The following is an 18,581-nucleotide window of genomic DNA, read 5'->3' as shown; positions in this document are numbered from 1 at the left end:
TCATTCCTAATTCTGGTTGGATGTGGGTTTTTTTTTTTTTTTGTTTTGGTTTCTTCCCATGATAAGAATGGATCAGATTTCACAATGTCTTCAAAAATGGAATAGAAAGCATTTAAAAAATAGTGGGACGTAGTAAGGAGGAAAGTCGATGGATTGGCCACCCACGTGATCATGAGCGCTTTGCTTTTAATATCTAGATTTGCATTTGGGTACATTCAACTATGTCTGTGGTGTTGGAAGAAATTCAGCACCTCTTTTCTTCTGACAATCTTCTTATCTTTGGTCCTACCTAGTGAGCAGGTCCAATGTGGTGCTCTCCATTATGGGAATAAATTTGTCTTTGGTTTTTGGTTTTAATTGCACTTTAAAATATGCTTGCTACTCTTCAAAACCAGATTTTCCTTTTTGGTCTCATGTCGTAAGTGCTAAATGCATCTGGAATCAAAGGGTGAAAACATTGGTTCTGTGTTTTGCAAAAGCTTCCTAAAGTTTCGCTTGTATTTATTTATTTATTTATTTAAAAGGATGTCCATCTTAAAAATCACAACTCTGGGCAGCTCACAACAGTTGAGGGGTCAACAAGGGATGTAAGATTATAAATAGGGGAACATAGGAGATTTGCCCCTCTCCTGCATCCACTTATCTAGTAATTCCAGCCCTTTGGTGGATTTATTTATTTGTTTAGTCACATCTGTAGGCAAAAATAACTTCCTTCCGCCTATAAAAATGGTATTGAGGGAAAAAGAACTAGAAATGTAAGAACTGGAAATTGCCAAGGGAATTCTGACTTGCAGCATGATAGGAAATTCAACTGCCAGATCACTCAGCAATGGATTTTATACATGCAATGAAAACATACACTTGGAGACAACAATGCTTCATTTTACAAGTTGATCTTGGAAGGCTGTTTTAGAGAATCCATAGGCCTGGGCATATTTGAAAAGTTTGCTATGGATTGCTTATAACTAAGCTGGCAAGACTGGACTCTCAGTTGATGGAAGCAGATCTCTGCTTCAGCCAGCATGGGCTTTACAAGGTAGCAACCAACATCTGGTGTTTCCTGAAGGAGGTGGACAGTCAAGTTTCTTTGCACATCACCAATCTTGCAACCTCAAAGGTTGCTCACCCCACTAATGCCCAACAGAAAATCTTGGCAATTCCTCCAGGTAGCTCTCTAAAACAACACCATACTGGAGGTCCATTCAGTGTAACCAAGATGAAAATGTAGCCCTTTGAAACAAGGGCTTCTTAAAATAAAAGTCCACATCATTCCTCTTTTCCTGCCAGCGTTCTCTTACTGTCACCAGGCAATCTGTTTCACCAATTTACAGGGGAGAAGCAGTAAAGAGAATAGTTCTTACAATGTCTGAAGGGCTAGGAAAGCCTGTAATAAAGCTATTTAGAAAATGGCAGGTTAGGAGGCTGTGTGATCTGGAAAACGATTTGTGTTGACTTACCATACCTGGCTGACAGCTGGGAGGATGAGGCACATCCCTGGCTTGCACTATGGATTGTGGCTCAACTGTGATTTCCTCACACTGCCCACTTGCTTGAAAGAAAGAGCTGACTCACACCAGGTCTTCCCTGATCCACGTGGTTTCAAGTGTCGATGCAGAGACTTTTCTGCCTGAGTAGATTGCAGGGCTGAAGAAATCCAGTGTAATGAATGAGGGCCAGGGGATCGAGAAGGGGAAGATCATGATCCAGCTTACCTACCCCAGCGTCAAATTTCCCAGCCAGGAAACCCAAATCCAGGACATCTGAAGGATGCTAAATTGGAAAAGGCTGATCTGTATGATAACTGGTTTTGGAATCAGAATAGCATTTGTGGATTCGACCACAGAAATAAGGGAACGGGACAGATACGATCACTGCTGCGAGACTATGATACACACAAAAATGGAAAGATTCTGATATACCCACAACGGAGGAAGGGTTGGTGAAGATGACAGAATTAGCAGAGATGGCAAAATTAATTTGTTTGCTTAGGGAAAGATCAACAACTACATTTATTAATGACTGGAAACCCCTTATGGACGTTTTGCTGAAAAAAGAAAAAAAACGAACTTGTGATTTATGAGTTTGACGATTAGGATAGCTTATGGAACGAGGAAATTATGATATAACCTTAGAGAGAGAGGATAAAATACAAATGCATTTATAACTGCTGTCAAAAAGATCAGAAACCACTTCTTTATCCTATTTTCTTTTTTCTTTTCTTTTCTTTTCTTTTTCTTTTTCATTTTCATTTCCATTTCCATTTCCATTTCCATTTACTGTCTTACTTATTCACTATTCTTCTTTCTTTTCTTTGTTTCTTTCCTAATATTTGTATTGCTTTTATCTTGTTCAAAATGCCTTCAATAAAAATTATATTAAAAAAAAAATAAGGGAACAGGTGTTAGATGAACTGCTGATTCTATACTAGTTCTTCAGCCCTCTTATTCTACAAAAATTTTCCAAGCTGATTTAGAACCTCTTTCCCCTCTCTAAAGACACTGACATGCAATTTTATGTGGCCCCAAATGCTTTCTTTGAGTAATGTATTTCCACATACTTTGTCTGCAAAGACTTTCGTTTTTATGGTGTGAGTGGTGCATGTGTGTGCGCACATGCATGTTTATGTGTGTGTCTATCTTCAGTCAAGCTTGACTTCTGTTGACTAAAAACCACTAGGATATAATTTGCCATTGCCTTTTCCCAGGACACTTTGTAAAGTTCCTAGTGTAAGCAGTTTGGTGTGGTGGTTGAAGACACTGGATTAGAAACCGAGAGACTGCAAGTTCTAGTCCTGCCATAGGCATGAAGCCAGTTGGCTGACTTTGGGACAGTCCATCTCTCTAAGCCCTAGGAAGAAGGCAAGGGCAAATTGCTTCTGAAAATGTTCCCTATAAAACTGTAAGGACTTCTCCAGGAGGAGCCAGGAACAGGACTGATTTGAAGGCAAAAAAAGTCTAGCCTAGAGTCCTTGGATTTTCTTGTTGTCTTCCTTCTAAGTCTAGATATGATCCTACTTAGTTTTTTCAAGTTCAACCTAAGTTGGCAAGTACCACCACCTCAGCTGGGGGGTGTGTGTAAAAATATATTTATATATTTATTTAATCAATTTCTGCCCACCCACTTGCAAGAATAATATAATATCCTCCACCCATATGCAAATGGAAATAGACAAATATATGGGTGACAGGGCTACCTGTGGCTAAAAACTTAATAGCTCTGTACAGGTCATCCTCACTTAACAACCACATTAGGGACCAGATAATTTGTTGTTGAGTAGGGCGATTGTTAAGCAAGTTGTGCCTGATTTTATGACCTTTTTTTGCAGCAGTCATTAAGTGAATCACCATGGCCGTTAAGCAAATCATGCAGTTCTTAAGCAAAATCACATGGTTTTCCATTGATTTTTCTTGCCAGAAGCCAGCTGGGAAGGTTACAAATGATGATCGCATGACATGACCCCGGGACGCTGCAACCGTCGTAAGTGCAAGCTGGTTGTCAAGCACCCAGATCATGATCATGTGACCGTGGGGCTGCTGCGATGGTTGTAATTGAGAAGAGCAATTGTAAGTCCCTTTGTTCAGCACTGTTGTAACTTCAAACGGTCACTAAACAAATGGTTGTTAAGTGAGGACTACCTGTACTACCTCTTGAATCACAAACCTTAAACTCAGCACTAGTCAGTAGCAGTGGGAGGCTATCCCATGATACTTTACCTGTAATCCTCTTGGTAGCATTTAATTGATCAGGGTAATACAGAAGACTAGAGCTGATGGGCCTTCAACCTGGTTCAAAAGAGCTTCTGTTCTTATACCTGACTCGCAAGTCTGGGAATTTCTTCTCAGGACTAGAAGCTGGCAAGCAAAATTTCATCGTAGCAGATTGTTCTTCAGGGCATAAGGAATCACTTGACTATGTTTCTAAGAAGAGCACTTATGTGATTTAATGGTTCATGGGTTGGAGTGGAACTGGGAAGACCAAGACACAAGGCTTCACTCAGTCACAGAGCTTCCTAACTTGTGGATTCTACCAAATGAAATAAGTTCCTCTTATGCATTCATGTCCCAAAGAATTAATGTAAGAATGAGTCCCAAGACTGGAATTGCCAGCAGGTTACTGAGAAAATTGCAAGGCTTCAATGCAGTTTGTCTACTGGTGTCAATTTTAAGCCATGGTGGTTTTCATGTTTGGAAAGGCTCCTGTGCTTGATTCAACCCACATCAAAGCAGTCAATTAATTCTGGAAGGCTGTGTCCAAAGTTACATTGATTCTGATTTTGTTGAAAATCATCCATTAGCCAAGAATTACTACCAGCATTAGCAGAAACACTGTTGTGTCATTAATTGGAATTAATGGATGGATAGTTTTTATTGGAGGTTTGAATGAAGGCAATATTCCTTTCAAAAACCATTTTATTAGAAATTAGCTTGCCAGCTGTAAAATGGGATGCTACCACAACCCCCCCCCCCCCTGCACACAATGCTTTCTCAGACGCCTGATGTGCTTTTAATTAAGGAAAAGCAAAATACTCTCAAATGCTGGGGGTTTGATTTTGGCAAAACATGGCCATATAACAAACAGCTATTTATTTCCTCCACAATGGTTGTAATGAAACAGACCAAAGGTAGCTTCAGGGAATAGGGAGGACAATGTGGACCTCATTCTGCACAAAGAATCTTACTGGCCATTAACTAGAGAACAATCCAAAACTGGTTCCTTGGACAAAGAGGGCCAAAATGTTGAGTTTAAAAATGGGAGGCCAATTTATTTATTCATTGGCTCACGTTTACATCTTCATCTTCTACAAGAAACTTAAGATGTGAGCTGTCCCATTCTCACAACAATCTTGTAAAGTAGATATGAGCGAGGGAGCTTCAAATAAGACAAGGGACAGCATTAGAGCCTGAAGGCACTGGTGTGACAAAGACACTCCTGGTGGTCTTCGCAAGTCTCCCCAATTAAATATTCTTTTCAAATCAACCTTTGAACAAAATGGTTGAAATTTCACATGTTTATTGGGTTTCATGAGATTTCAGAGTTTTGCACCAAGCTCTTGTGAGCTCTTATGTGGGAACATTAAAATCTTGTGATTTGAGGGCTATGAATGCTGAAATCACACAAGATTTTAGAGTGGGATTTTTTTTTTAAATGGATGGGTGGAGAGGGCATGGACACCATTGTGCAAATTCATGTGCTGCTGCTGTAGGAATATATCAAGTTGCCTTACTGTTAATCAAGCCATTGGTCCATTTAGCCTTGTATTGTCAAAACTGATCAGCAGCTGCTCTCCAAAACTGCAGGCAAGACATTTTCCAAGCAGAACCAGGAGATGCTGAGAACTGCAATTTGCTGTGTGCAAAGCATGGGTCTTACCACTGAAGCACAGCACATGCCAAATGCAACTAAGTCCTCCCTCTCCGTGCTTGGCAGTGTCCATTATATCTCCTTGGCTTCAGAATCTTGGCTAATTTAGCTTAAATAATTGGCCAGATCAGTATATAAGGTAGTAGGTAGAAGAATCCTAGAACTCTAGAGTGGGAAGGGTCCCTTGGGGCTACTAAGATGAACCCCCTGCTCAGTGGAGGAATTCAGAACCACGCGTCCCTGAGAAATGGCTGCCTAGCTTCTGCTTGAGCATATACAATGAAGGGAACCCACCACTTCTCTGGATCATTGACTGCAGTACAGCTGGACAAAGCTTTGAAGTGGCTTTTTGGTTTGACAGATTTTGGTGGAAGTGCTCTTTGAAATGAAATGCCAAATCAAAGGAGCCCTCTCCCTTGAAGTGAGAGACAAGAGTGGCCACCTGCTTCAGTCCAGATGATAATAGGGCTTCTGTACAAGTGCAGACCGAAGTGGCCAACCAGCATGAGTCATCCTACTTCAAAGCAGAGCAGCTTGATCTTCCAAGTTGAGGCACTGCCTGGAACTGGATGAGGGGTACCAGAATTCAAAGAAGCAGTTACTGACAGACAGTTCTGCTGAAATGGCATCCATCAAGTCATGAAGAGTTGGAAGCGACTGAACAATTGAAGAATGACAACAACTGGTCCAGACTCAGGACAGAGTGAAGTAATTTTGCTTATGGCTCCTATGACAAATGCCTGATTTGTCCCATTCCAGTGAGGCGTCCAGACAAAGACATGTCTGCTGATTTGTTCTTGCAATAAAAAAAAGTGGAGTGTACCACTTTGCACAGCAAATTGGGAATGTTGTTATTTGCCTCCAATGTTGTTTGAAATGGAAATGGAAACATCACATTGCCTTGGTAGCGGCTGTTCCTCCTATCCTTCAAGGCTATCTTCTATGCCCTCTGTAGTGGGCATCTGTAAGTTGTCAAGGTTGGGGAACACTACTCTAGAGCAGTGTTTCTCGGCCACAGCAACTTTAAGATGCATGGACTTCAACTTCCAGAATTCCCCAGCCAGAATTAAAACCTCCCCTCTCTGTATGCTGCAGTCCTTATGAATATTGCTCCCTTTTCAACACCTACACAATTCTGAAAAGCAGGTATAGTGGCTACATGGCTTCACCAAGATCAGTGTGGCATCTCCCAGGAGAGTGTGGATTGCTGACAGGGGTATAAATATGTATTAAAGCTAGACCAAGTGAGTGAACATTTTCACCTATTACCTAAGTGGCATAGGAACTGCTACCTAAATGAATGATGCCTCTAAGTTTACCTCAGACAAAACCTCTGAGTAGATGCACCGTTGAAAAGAGACCAGTGTGGGTTCTGGCTTTGAAAAGGCAACCTGAAATGCCTGCAGATCCAGCCATATCCAGTCTTTCTGTTTCCTGTTTCTCTTTCCCACCAAAATTGAATGTGACTGCATCTTGCTCTGCAGTGCACCCAAAGTCTTTTAAAAGTAAGCGTTGAGAAAGGAAAGATTCCAGATGTATACACTGGGCTGTTTGAGAACAGGAAGATAAAGGAGGAGGAGAAGGAGAAGGAATTTCAAACCCACATCAATCTATCCACTCTATACCTCTGTTGAAGTGAGCTACAACTCATGAAAGCTTCTGCCTTTTAATAAAATTAGTCAGTCAGAAAAGGTGCTACCAGACTCTCTGATTTTTGCCACCATAGACCAACAGTTCTCCTCTTATAATTTCTCTGTTGTAAAACACTTGTTAAAACTGCTGCTCCAACCTTGCTTCCTTAACAATTGGCACACCTTTCCATACCAGATTCTTCAAAAGGCCAATTTTTTAGAATATCAGAATCACTTCCTTCAGGCATTTCAACATTTAGTATCTATCTATCTATCTATCTATCTATCTATCTATCTATCTATCTATCTGTCTGTCTGTCTGTCTGTCTGTCTGTCTGTCTGTCTGTCTGTCTGTCTGTCTGTCTGTCTGTCTGTCTGTCTGTCTATCATACCAGATCGTTGCCATCTGGTGTAGGTGTTAAGTTCTCCCACTCCTATTTTTCCCCCTTTTCTTTTGAACTAAAAATTGGTTACATTCAAGGCAGGGAAAACAGAGGCACAACAAGCCTGAAACCATCGTATCTGATCTGAATCCTAATTAGGGACAAAATATTGGAAATGTGCCATATTAGAAATGCTATTACCATTAATATTGACATTCCCACCCAGGGGAGATCAGCAATTTTACATAGTAATTATGCATAAAATTTAGCTCTGTTAACTTTTGTTTTAGCTTCTTTGCACTGATACACAAAATTGCTTTTAATATTGTACAATCAGGAGCATGATATGTGGGGGCAGCTCATCTTTACATGGGTGGGTGTGTAAATTTGTCAACAGTGTGCAGTCCAGTGATTTATGTTACAGAGAATAGACTGTACAATAGCTTTACCAGGAAGAAATACCAACCAAGTTACTTACGTTTTTCTAGAGTTCTCCAGAGGCTCCAGCACAGGCATATGAAACCTTTTTGTGCATGGATGGCACCATTAAATTCAATACAGAGGGCACAGTAGATGAGTTCACACAACACACTTAGTATGGTTGCTGAATTAACCTGGCCTAATTCAATACACTGAACCATCAACTAGACAAACAGGCTAAGCTACAAAAGCCCTAAAGAAGCCTTTAGGTTTTTAAGTACAGATATCAAATCTAGGTTGCAAAATTCCAGACAGCACTAGGTAGCTCCACAGTGATAAAGAAAGTAACTCATTCCCACAACCTAATTGTCCTCCAGGCTACCTTAATCCAGCTGTCTCAACTGAATGCACGAACCCAGCTTGTCTGCACATAAGGCAGAGTTCCCATATTTGAAATGAATAGGAAAACCCTTCTTGGATTTGGGTGGGAAGATTGGGTCTCCTTCTTGAGAATCTGAAAGCACCTGAGAAACAATTTGCAGAGTCTTCAGCAATATTTTTTTTTAACCTGGATTGAGAATCTTTATTTGAAGGGCTTCACCCTCCACCCCAACTTGAAGGACTTCTAGAGAGATTTATAGAATCATCAAAACTATTTTGGAATGGGGAAGGAAGAGGAAGGCAAGGTAATTTAGACATCATTGCTTAATGTAGCCTGGTTTGGGGAATGACCACCGTGGTTTTGGTAATGGGCTGCTATTCTGCTCATCCTTGCGGGACAGATAGGAAGAGGTAGTTCTAAGTCAAGGGGCAACAGCAGCAGAGATGAAAATGGGGGGCTTCATTACAGTCAAAGTGTATCTGTGGCACACTTTCTCATGGCAAGCTCAGAAAGGTATGGGTGAGCAGCTGATTACCTACTTGGCTCTGAGCTGGTGTCTGTCCCTGTTAGAGCTGGCAAGGGTGGAGCTAGAATCCAGGAGTCCTATGTGTCTTTAGGGATTAACGAGTAATCCCCAATCACATCTACCTATCTCATCAGATCCAGCAGGAAGGGCATGCTCCAGGTCCCATCAGCTAGGAAGTGTTGTCTGGCGGGGCCTAGGAGGAGAGCCTTTTCTGCCGTGGAACATCACCCCTCCCCCCCAGAGATCAGATTGGCCCCAACTCTATTGGCCTTTTGAAAGACCCTAAAACATGGTCTTGCCAACAGGCATGGAGACCTGGGAACGTGGCACAGCTGACACAGTGGTAATATTGAGTATTACTCTAAGATCTGATGACCTCAACTATGAATGTTATGATTTTTTAATGATGGTTTTTATATGCTTTTATATTTTTATTGTTTTTTTAGTTGTATTGTCTGGTTGTTTTATACTGTTTTATCTGTTTGTAAGCCACCCAGAGTCATAGATATGAGATGGGTGGCTATATATATTGGAAAAATCAATAGATAAATAAATATTCTGCCAATCTCACAATTTCTCACAAGTGCTCTTTCCCAGATAAAAAAAAAGTTTCTGTTTTTCTACTTCATTCGCAGGTGATTTCTTTCTAATTTCTTTTGATGGTGATTTATCACTGGAAAGAATAGTACTGTCCCTGGCTTCTTCATTTTGTTCTTGCTGTGTGTATGTTTCCATCAGTCTCAAAACTCACTGACTGCTCATAGTTCCCATTTTGAGAAAGCCTAACTGTAGAAGTTGGTTTTGCCTTGGCCTTGAATTCCAGGGGCAGACTACCGAAGAGATGTTTCTACAATGAAAGACAGGACATTCACACCCCTTGGTCACCTCTAACTAAATAAACACCACATTCCACCTGTGAGAATTCTCAATTGCAATAGAACTTGAAAGCAAATTCTCTTTTAAGGAAGAGAATGATTATTTTTCCCCTGCACAGCACTAATGCAATACTTTAAATGCCTATTAAAGAAACTGGCCTTCAAGGGAAAACTCAAGTGCTGAAATAGGCTCAACTTTGTCTCACTAAAATCTCCCCCCACACTTGATTTTGTTGGACAGATTAATGTGGGGAGGCCCTAAATGTTTTCCCATTCCCTAGTTAGAGTTTTCTGAAAGCCTTTGGGGCTAAATTTAAGCTTGCTGGGAACAGGTGCAAAAAACTCTTCCATATCATGTGGAGAGCGTAAATAGCATGGGGGCAGCCCCTCCCTTAGTTGTGGCTTTGTCAGGGAAGGGAGAGAAAGATCACAGAGTCATAGAGTTGAAAGGGTCTCTTGAGGCCATGAAGTCCAACCCTCTGGGATCCAAACTAAAGCATCTCAGACAGGTGCTCTCCAGCCCTCCCTTGGACACATTCAGCAAAGGGAAACTCATCATCTTTCTGGATCATTTGTTCTACTGTAAAACTGCTTTTACTATTAGAAAGTGAATAGGAATCTACCTTCCTCTAATTCAAGATCATTATTCTTCCCTTTGCATTCTGGAACAACAGAGAACAAATCTTGGTGTCAGGCCAGACCAAGAACAACGGTGAAACAATCCAGTTGAGTTAAATTCATTTACTTGCTTACACCGTGTAGGCAGAATCTTGCCAGACTAAATCCATACTACAGCAACTAGTGGATATACCCTGGGAGATTCTAGGGAGTGGCCATCCTGAACTTCTTTCTCTTCTCACACTCCCCTTGAGGACTGTGTTGTCTCTTGTCTCCTTTCCCTTCCTGGAATGTACCTCCTCCCTCCTGACAGCCTTGCTTTCTGTTGCTATCCACCACACTTGGCCTTCTTCTGTGACACCCTTCAGGAACTTGGGGAGTGCTATTATTTCAGTCTTCTCCCCTCTTAGACTTTCCTTCTCAAGACTAAAGATTCCTAAATGCTTCAATATCTTGTTCCCAGACTTAATATTTGGTTTCTTGATCATCCTCACTGCCCTTCTGTGAACCTGTTCCGTTTTCTTGCAAGTCTTCTTTATGTGTGTTGCTCAGGATGGGACTCAATACTTGGAGTAAATGGGAGGCAAGACACGGAAGTGGGGATCTAGTTGTTTCTTGCACAATTCAATCACATTTTAATGGGATCAGTCAGCATTGAGATTTGCTTCTTTTTTGGTTTTCATGGAATGTTATGTTTTTATTTTCTCCAACACCCAGATTTTCTTAGGATTAGATGGGCAGCCATATAAATTGGACAAATAAAATAAAATATTAGAGACAGTTGAAACTACAGCCAGTTTTCTCTATATATATGGTGTCTTCAATACAGGAGAAAGATTTTCAGGGCCTCCCCAGACAGTTTTTCTTAAGTTAAAATATTCTAAATGTTCAAATATTTTTAATTAGAATGATATTGGCATTATACATGACCCAACACCAACAGTTTCTCATAGCACAATTGCAGAGTTGCCTAAGAGTGAAAGAGTCAAATCAGAGTTGCCCTCCAAGAACAGAATTTAAACCAGATCTTTATTTGGTTTTTGGCCTCTCTAATTAGCTATAATAATATAGCTAATGAAACAAAAACTAGCCATTTAATCTTGGAATGCGAGGAAAAGGGATTGAATCGAGTTGAACCACACCAAGAAAATTTTTGAAAAACTGGAAGAGGTACTGAGAAGAGCAATAAGGATGATTTGGGAAAGGGGGAGGGAAGGGATTCAAGACCTGTTCCGTAACATCCCAGGACGGGACACAGAATAATGAATATAAGTTATGGAAACTTATTCCATTTGAAAATTAAGACAAAAATTCTGCAACGGAAAGAAGAGTTTGACACTAAAATCAGTGACCGAGAGAGGTTGCTGGATAGTTCAAGCAGTTGTTGGACAACTGTCTGCCAAGGATGCTTTAATTTGGCTTCCTGCATTGGGGGTTGGCTTGATGGGTGTCATGGTTCCTTCCATCGCTAGGATTCTATAGTGCAGGGTTCCTCAGCCTTGGCAACTTTAAGACGGGTGGACTTCAACTCCCAGAATTCCCCAGCCAGCCTTGCTGGCTGGGGAATTCTGGGAGTTGAAGTCCACCCGTCTTAAAGTTGCCAAGGCTGAGGAACCCTGCTATAGTGGAATAAAAAGGCTATGAGTGCCACCTAAAACACCAATAAAGAGTGATTCATCAGGACTCCAATCTAGATATCGCAGCTGAAAAGATTAAGCTCCATATTGCACTATAGGTTTGAACTAAATAAAACTTTCTTCCAAAATGCTGTAGATGAACCAGTAAGCTGATTGCTTGATGCACAGGAGCTAATATATCCTTGTTTCTGATCTACTTTCACACACCGCCCCCCCCCCCCATGATCTGGAGGTCTCCTGCCTCTCAATATATTTCATCCATTCCCCCTTGGTGCCTCTTATGCCTTGAAATACTTTCCAATACACATACATGATCCTTCCTTCCTTCCTTCCTTCCTTCCTTCCTTCCTTCCTTCCTTCCTTCCTTCCTCCCTCCCTTCCATCCTTCCTCCCTCCCTCCCTCCCTCCCTCCCTCCCTCTCTTCCTCCCTTCCTTCCTTCCTTCCTTCCTTCCTTCCTTCCTTCCTTCCTTCCTTCCTTCCTTCCTTCCTTCCTTCCCCCCATCTCAAAATCAACTTTCCCCACGCAGCTTTGATATAATGCTATAATGTTATAATGCTGTATTTCCATATCGTCCACAGGTGAAGGGGGGGGGAAAACCCCAACCACTAAAAAGTAGATTGTTGCCATGCTCATCCCACTTTCACCCTTCCTTTGGTTTGACCTGGTCAAATCTGGTTGATAACCTCAATGCACAAGAAGCTCTTATCTTGTATTCTGTAAAGTTTCATGCACATTGATGAAAAACAAGAATGACAGCTACATTAACTACAACACTAACAATATTATTCTTGTTTTCAACAAAAATGGGAGAAAAAAATCTGTGTAACTAGAAAAGTAGCATGTCAGTTGAAGAATAGTAGATAAATGTCCTTCTTTCCTTTCTACTTGGAGAGAATGCTTTTGAATTCCCAACATAAGCTTCTACTTCATAGATGTTTATGGTATGAGCGCTGGACCTTAGGAATGGATTCTCCTTCTATGGTATTTCTACTGAAATTCATTGGTTGTGAGTTCCAAGGGAATCTGGCCACTGGATGTTATGAAAATGTGGGTTTTAATTGACCCATCAGCTTCCAGAACCAATTTGGACCTGCAGGTCTTTTGAAACCTAAGATTTATATAGTTTTGTCACCATGAATAAAACCACAAATCCATCATCAGCTGTACTTTGAGTGGGTTTGGTTAGTGTGTCCTGAAAAATATGAAAACCATTAAAGATGTCCCATCAATCATTCAGAATAAAAGGATAGATCCTCTCAAGTCACATGCCTACTCATAAGAATATAAGAAGAGCCTTAAAGCTGATCAGGCCAAGAGCCTATTTAGATCAACATTCACACAGTGGCCAACCAGATGCATTCAGAAAGTTCACAACCTTGGCCAGGAGGGCAACAGCTGTTGATATTTAAAATGTTCTACCCAAGATGCCAGAGGTAGCAAGCATCAAGACTAGTAACCCTGATAGATCCTCCAGCAGTTTGTCTAGTCCCTTGTAAAACTATCCAGTTTTGTTGCTCTCAGTGCCAACAAATTCAAGTAGACACTGTATGAATAAGGGCTTATACTGGTCCTGAATCTTCCCTGAATTTAGTTTCAGTGTATGACCTTGAGTGCTTAAAAATCTGCCTTGTGCTTTTCCCTTAGAACTCAAGACTGCTTGTGAAGCCTAGCCCATAAAGTGAGGCCGCATCTGAAGTAGCTTCGTAGGATGGAGAACGAGTCCAAAAACCTCTGCAAGGAAACCCTTTTGCCCCCTCCCAAAGAATCCTCTCCCCTTTCTCCTTTTGCAAATACCCTAGCTGTAGGGTTTGCTTTCATTGCCTTTGACTGAAGTCTCGGCTGGATCCTTCCAGCTTGACTGCTTCTGCTCTCCCTGCCATTCTATCTTAAGCTGATGATCCCAAGCTGGTTTTAGCTGACCTGACAGATGGAGACATAGATATGTCATGTCCATTGCAGCTGCCCTTTCTCTCCCTGGATAGCTTGGCTAGATCTGTGAAACCCTGCCTTTGCTTTTCCTTCAGGCCGTATTTACTGTGTGCAAATGACTTGCACGCAGTGTACATGCACAGAGACGATATAAGTGCCTGAATTAGCCACTTCCTGGGGCAATTATCTCACCCTGTGCACTGGCAGCACACAATTGCAAATGACCTAGTAAGTTGGGTCACTGCCACTTTTAAATCCTCCCAGCTGTTGCAAAGGAAGCTTGGAGGCTATCAGGTCCTGCCTGCTTGCTCTCACTCTCTCTTTCATGCAAAATCACCCCAATACAATCAAAATAACAACCCTGCAATGGCTGAATCATGATCGGCCTCTGAGCACCGCTGTGGATGGAATCAGGGTGCCTTACCTATGTCTCAGCCCTTGCCATCTCTTTTCCACTTCCCGTGTGGACCCAGAGATTGCAAAGTAAAACTGTGACAAAGTTTAGGCTTGCTTAATGGCATCCCCGAACCAGATTTAATAGTTTTTTACATAAAAATTATATTAAATGGGGATGCAATCTTGATCCTCAAGGCAGAACCAGGTTTTCTAACTCTATTAATGCCATTTATTTGTTTGATCCCCATGTTAGGAAATTCACACCTTCATTGTGATGGCTGCAGAAAAGCAACATTTAAGCCCCTTAATATGGGCATATTGCAAACCCATTTGTAGCATTTTGAGGTGAGGCAAAGCATAGTCACATCAAGTCTCTTCATTTTGGTCATCAACCAGCATAACTTAATATTCAACATTAACATTACAGCTGTCCCATTATGGTAATAGTCTGACCTATATCTATAAAAATTACTAAAATATAGATCACTAGCACAAACTATAAAATTGTCAATTCCAATATCACTAAGGCTGTAAGTTTAAAATTTTATAGATAAAAGTGAATAGAGTAGAGATTTATATAATTTGGATAAAGCTATAGAATAGCAACTGAAGATAAATAAAAATAGCTAATGTGAAATATAAGGTCACTGTATCACTAAAATCTACACTTAGACTATATTTAATATTAATAAAAGTGTGGTATAAAATACAATATTATATAAAGGAATGACAATAACTTAAAGAGCTAAAAATGACCAGTTGCAAGAGCTGGACACAGATTTAATAATGAATACTGAATCCTTTTCAATTCACTGTTTCAAATTTTAACTGGGTATGGGTGAATGAAACCAGATTCTCAGTTGGATCGCATGAATATTTGTTAATTGCTTATTGTTAATCATAAAGCTATGGCCAGAGTTTGTGTATTCTGTTTTGGGGGAAAAAAAGGTTAAAAATAGGGTTTCAACATTCCTTTTTCCTTTTAAAATATAGCAGGCTTCTAGTTGCCGAGGCTTTAAAGATATGAGGAATGCCCATTTCAGAAGTTCAAAGGATAGTTGAGTAATATTTCTCACCAAGATTTTCCTGCCTCCCTCCCATGATGAGCAAAACTATATTTAACTAAGCAGTGAAAAAGTGCCATATAAATTCTGCAGTGGAAAAAGAAGCCTTGCAAATTCGATAGGACATTTCTTGCTCCAGCATCTGCATGACCCACAGGTAGTCCGTTACTGTTTGAGGTAGGAGGTGTACCCGGGCTTATGACTCAGCATCACTTTAGGCCTCAAGCCCACATGGCATTTTCCTCGTGCCCACTTCAAGTGGGAAGTAGGGGGGGAAATGGAGCAGGAAACATCAACCGTCATGTGTGCCTCGTGTTGATAATGTAATGACATAGCCAGTAGTTATACATCTCTACAACTGATGATGCACTGTAAACAAAACATTAAACTAACATATCCTGCCCAGAGATGATTTAAATATTAGACAACAAGGTTTGCAAACTTTTGAGGGAGTGAGGTTGGGACACTGTACATATTCCAGAATGCCAGGTGTGGATATTAACTAGGCAGATCCACTGCTTATCCCTACTATGGAAAATGCAGATAGCCCTTAACCTTTCTCTGGGTCAACCTTTGTCAACCTGATGTCCTTTGGGGGTGTTGGGGCTGCAGCTGTCAGAATTCCCCACCAGCATGTATCTTGGCTGAAGTCCAACACCTCTGAGGACTGAAGTTGGAGGAAGGGTGGTCATCCTTGTTCTTATCCTGCCAGATTATACCTAGACTTTGTGAAAGCCTAAAAATCACTTTTTATACCTTGTTTAATTATGTTTAGCCTCTTCACAGATAATAATGGTTAGGATTAGAGCTGGAGGAAAAAGAAGGCAACAGTGATTTCATCAAAATTTCATGAAACTGTCTAAGTTTAGGAGAAACAGTTTGTGGAATGACTCATCAGCATATTTAGTTGTAAATAGTCCAATTGTAATGGATGGTGCTCATGTTTGATTAGAGATGCATTGAATTATTAATCTCTAATGCTTTTCCCATTCCCCCAAATAAGATCTGGGATAGCTTTATCTGACATGGGTTTGCTTTCAGATCAGTGTTCCTGCTTTTTGCAAGATTCATTATTGTTCAATCATTCAGTCACTTTATGATCTGATGGACATCAGTTCATCAGGAATGTCTCACTAACTGCTCCTCTGAGCTGAATTCATGCCTGTGTCTTCATGACAGTATCTAACCACCCTGTCTTCTGTTGGCCACCCTTAGATTTTTCAAAGCATCAGGATCTTCTCCAATGATTCTTCCTTTCAAAGTATGGGTCCAAAATATTTAAGCTTCAGCTTCATTATTGGTACTTCCAGAGAACAATCTGGTTTTATGTTGTGTAGTTCTTAATATCCTTTGGTTTTCTGGGCAGAATACTGGAGTGGGTCACCACTGCCTTTTCCGGTGGATTGTATTTAGTTGGATCCCTCATCTTCCGCAGGCCCTTCATGGGTGACTCTTCTAGAAGTGTATATTCCCAATGGCACAATGCATAGCATCATTGGGACGTGCAAGACCCTTCACCACTACAAGGTAACAATCCATGAAGAGTCTATTTATTTTATTTTATTTATTTATGAATTTATAAATCACTTGAAAAAAATGCTAAATGGCCTTAATTGCCCATTGTTTCTCTGAGATCAAACATTGCTTTGTGCTTATCTAAACTCTCCAGATTATGAAATTTGGACCCATGAAGTGTAAAATGTGGAGTTGAACACAAGCAAGAAGCCAAGAGGACTGAGGAATTGAAGCTGGTAGAGTAACAATACCCTACTAAACTGAAAGAACAAACAAAAATAAATAGTTCTCTCTCTCTCTTTCTCTTTCGCAACTGCTTTGACACATTAGTGTAATTAGTATCATTCATCAAGATGAGACACTTGATACCTAATGTACTTTACACAGGTAATAAATAGCCTTTCCTTGACAAAACCACTGTCTGTTTGCTGCCAAAGTATGTTCACGTTGATCTTGCACCAGAGGGCGAAGAATAGCTCATAATTAGGGGAATGAGTAGCTGCTATCAGGATGCCGAGACACTACACAGGTGAAACCTGAACGTTACGCTGCAGTTCAGTGGGATTCTTAATTCTGCACTCTCGGTTGCTACCTGGACCATTTCTTGTCTCTTCTTTTCTTTGGTGATCATTTCCCCACAGCACCAATCTGTCCTACATAGAATTCAGACCAACTCCTTTTACTCAGCTTCCTTCTTTCAGCTCCCTTCCACCCTCGCCCCTTTAACTTAATAAATGTACGCACACCGGTGTGGATTTGGGCTGCAGTGCATATCCAGACCTGAATGGGTTGTATGTAGCCCCCCATTTGATGCTACAAAGTGCTAGCAGGACAAAATATTTTCACTGACATGCAGTACAAATGGGAAAGCCCGTTCCAATTAAACATGGTCCCAAGATACATCCTAGGGTTGAAAGGAGGGCTTATAAACATTCAGGCATTCTCAGGGTTTCTCAATTTGCCAGTAATGTTTTATATTAAAAAATTAAGGTCCCGATTTTAAGTGGTAAAATCTTGTCTTGAAATGTAAAGGTGCAGAAAGGAGTAAATTAGGCCAGCATAGAATTCATCCAGCTTGGGTTTTAATGGCACTCCATTTAAGGGTCAGATCGGATAATCTTTTTTGTTAAAAGACAAAGGCCAGAGCAGAGTACAGCGTGGCTGTGCTGAGGTAATGAATTTTTGCAAAAAAGGGCCATTGGGAGAACCGAGATAAGCAGGATACCGTGTGCTTAAAATTAATGAAAGTAAAAGTAACATCACAATTGAAGCATTCTGTGTATTGGTCTATAAATATTTGAGCCTTTACATCAATCTTGATTACTGGCAACTCTATGTAGTTCTTTTGGCAAAATTTTTGGAGGTGGCTTGCTGTTGCCTTCATCCTAGGGCTGAGAGAAAATAACCCAAAGTCACCCATTGGCTTTCATGTCTAAGGCAGGACCAGAACTCAGATCTTGGTTCTTCTCATCCAGTGCCTTAACCAACATACTAAACTGGCTTTGATCTATCTGCCTCTCTAGTTTACACCTAAAAATGGTAAGTTGGCATTTTCTGAACATTTTGCCACATTTCAAGTATCAGCAACCATGGCAGAAGAAACCCAGGATCAAACCTGATTAGCGTTTCGGTGAGAGACCATAAGGAACACCAGGGGTGTAAGTTAGACTGGTAGACTGGAAAAGATCCCGGGGAAAGGAATTCTGGATACCCTTTTCAGTGTTGAGAAGGAAACTGTGCGGACACACCCATCAGCTCATCAGGAATCAACCTCAGCTTGAATAAAACTTTACCTTTACATTCGTGGTCAACTCTGTCAAAGGTTTAATGCCCCTGCATATC

This window comes from Python bivittatus, unplaced genomic scaffold (genome assembly GCF_059951505.1).
Source record: "Python bivittatus isolate LINGU-HERP-01145 unplaced genomic scaffold, Pbiv_v1 ctg000700_np1212, whole genome shotgun sequence".
Classification (NCBI taxonomy): domain Eukaryota; kingdom Metazoa; phylum Chordata; class Lepidosauria; order Squamata; family Pythonidae; genus Python; species Python bivittatus.
Note: the sequence above shows the minus strand (reverse complement) of the source record.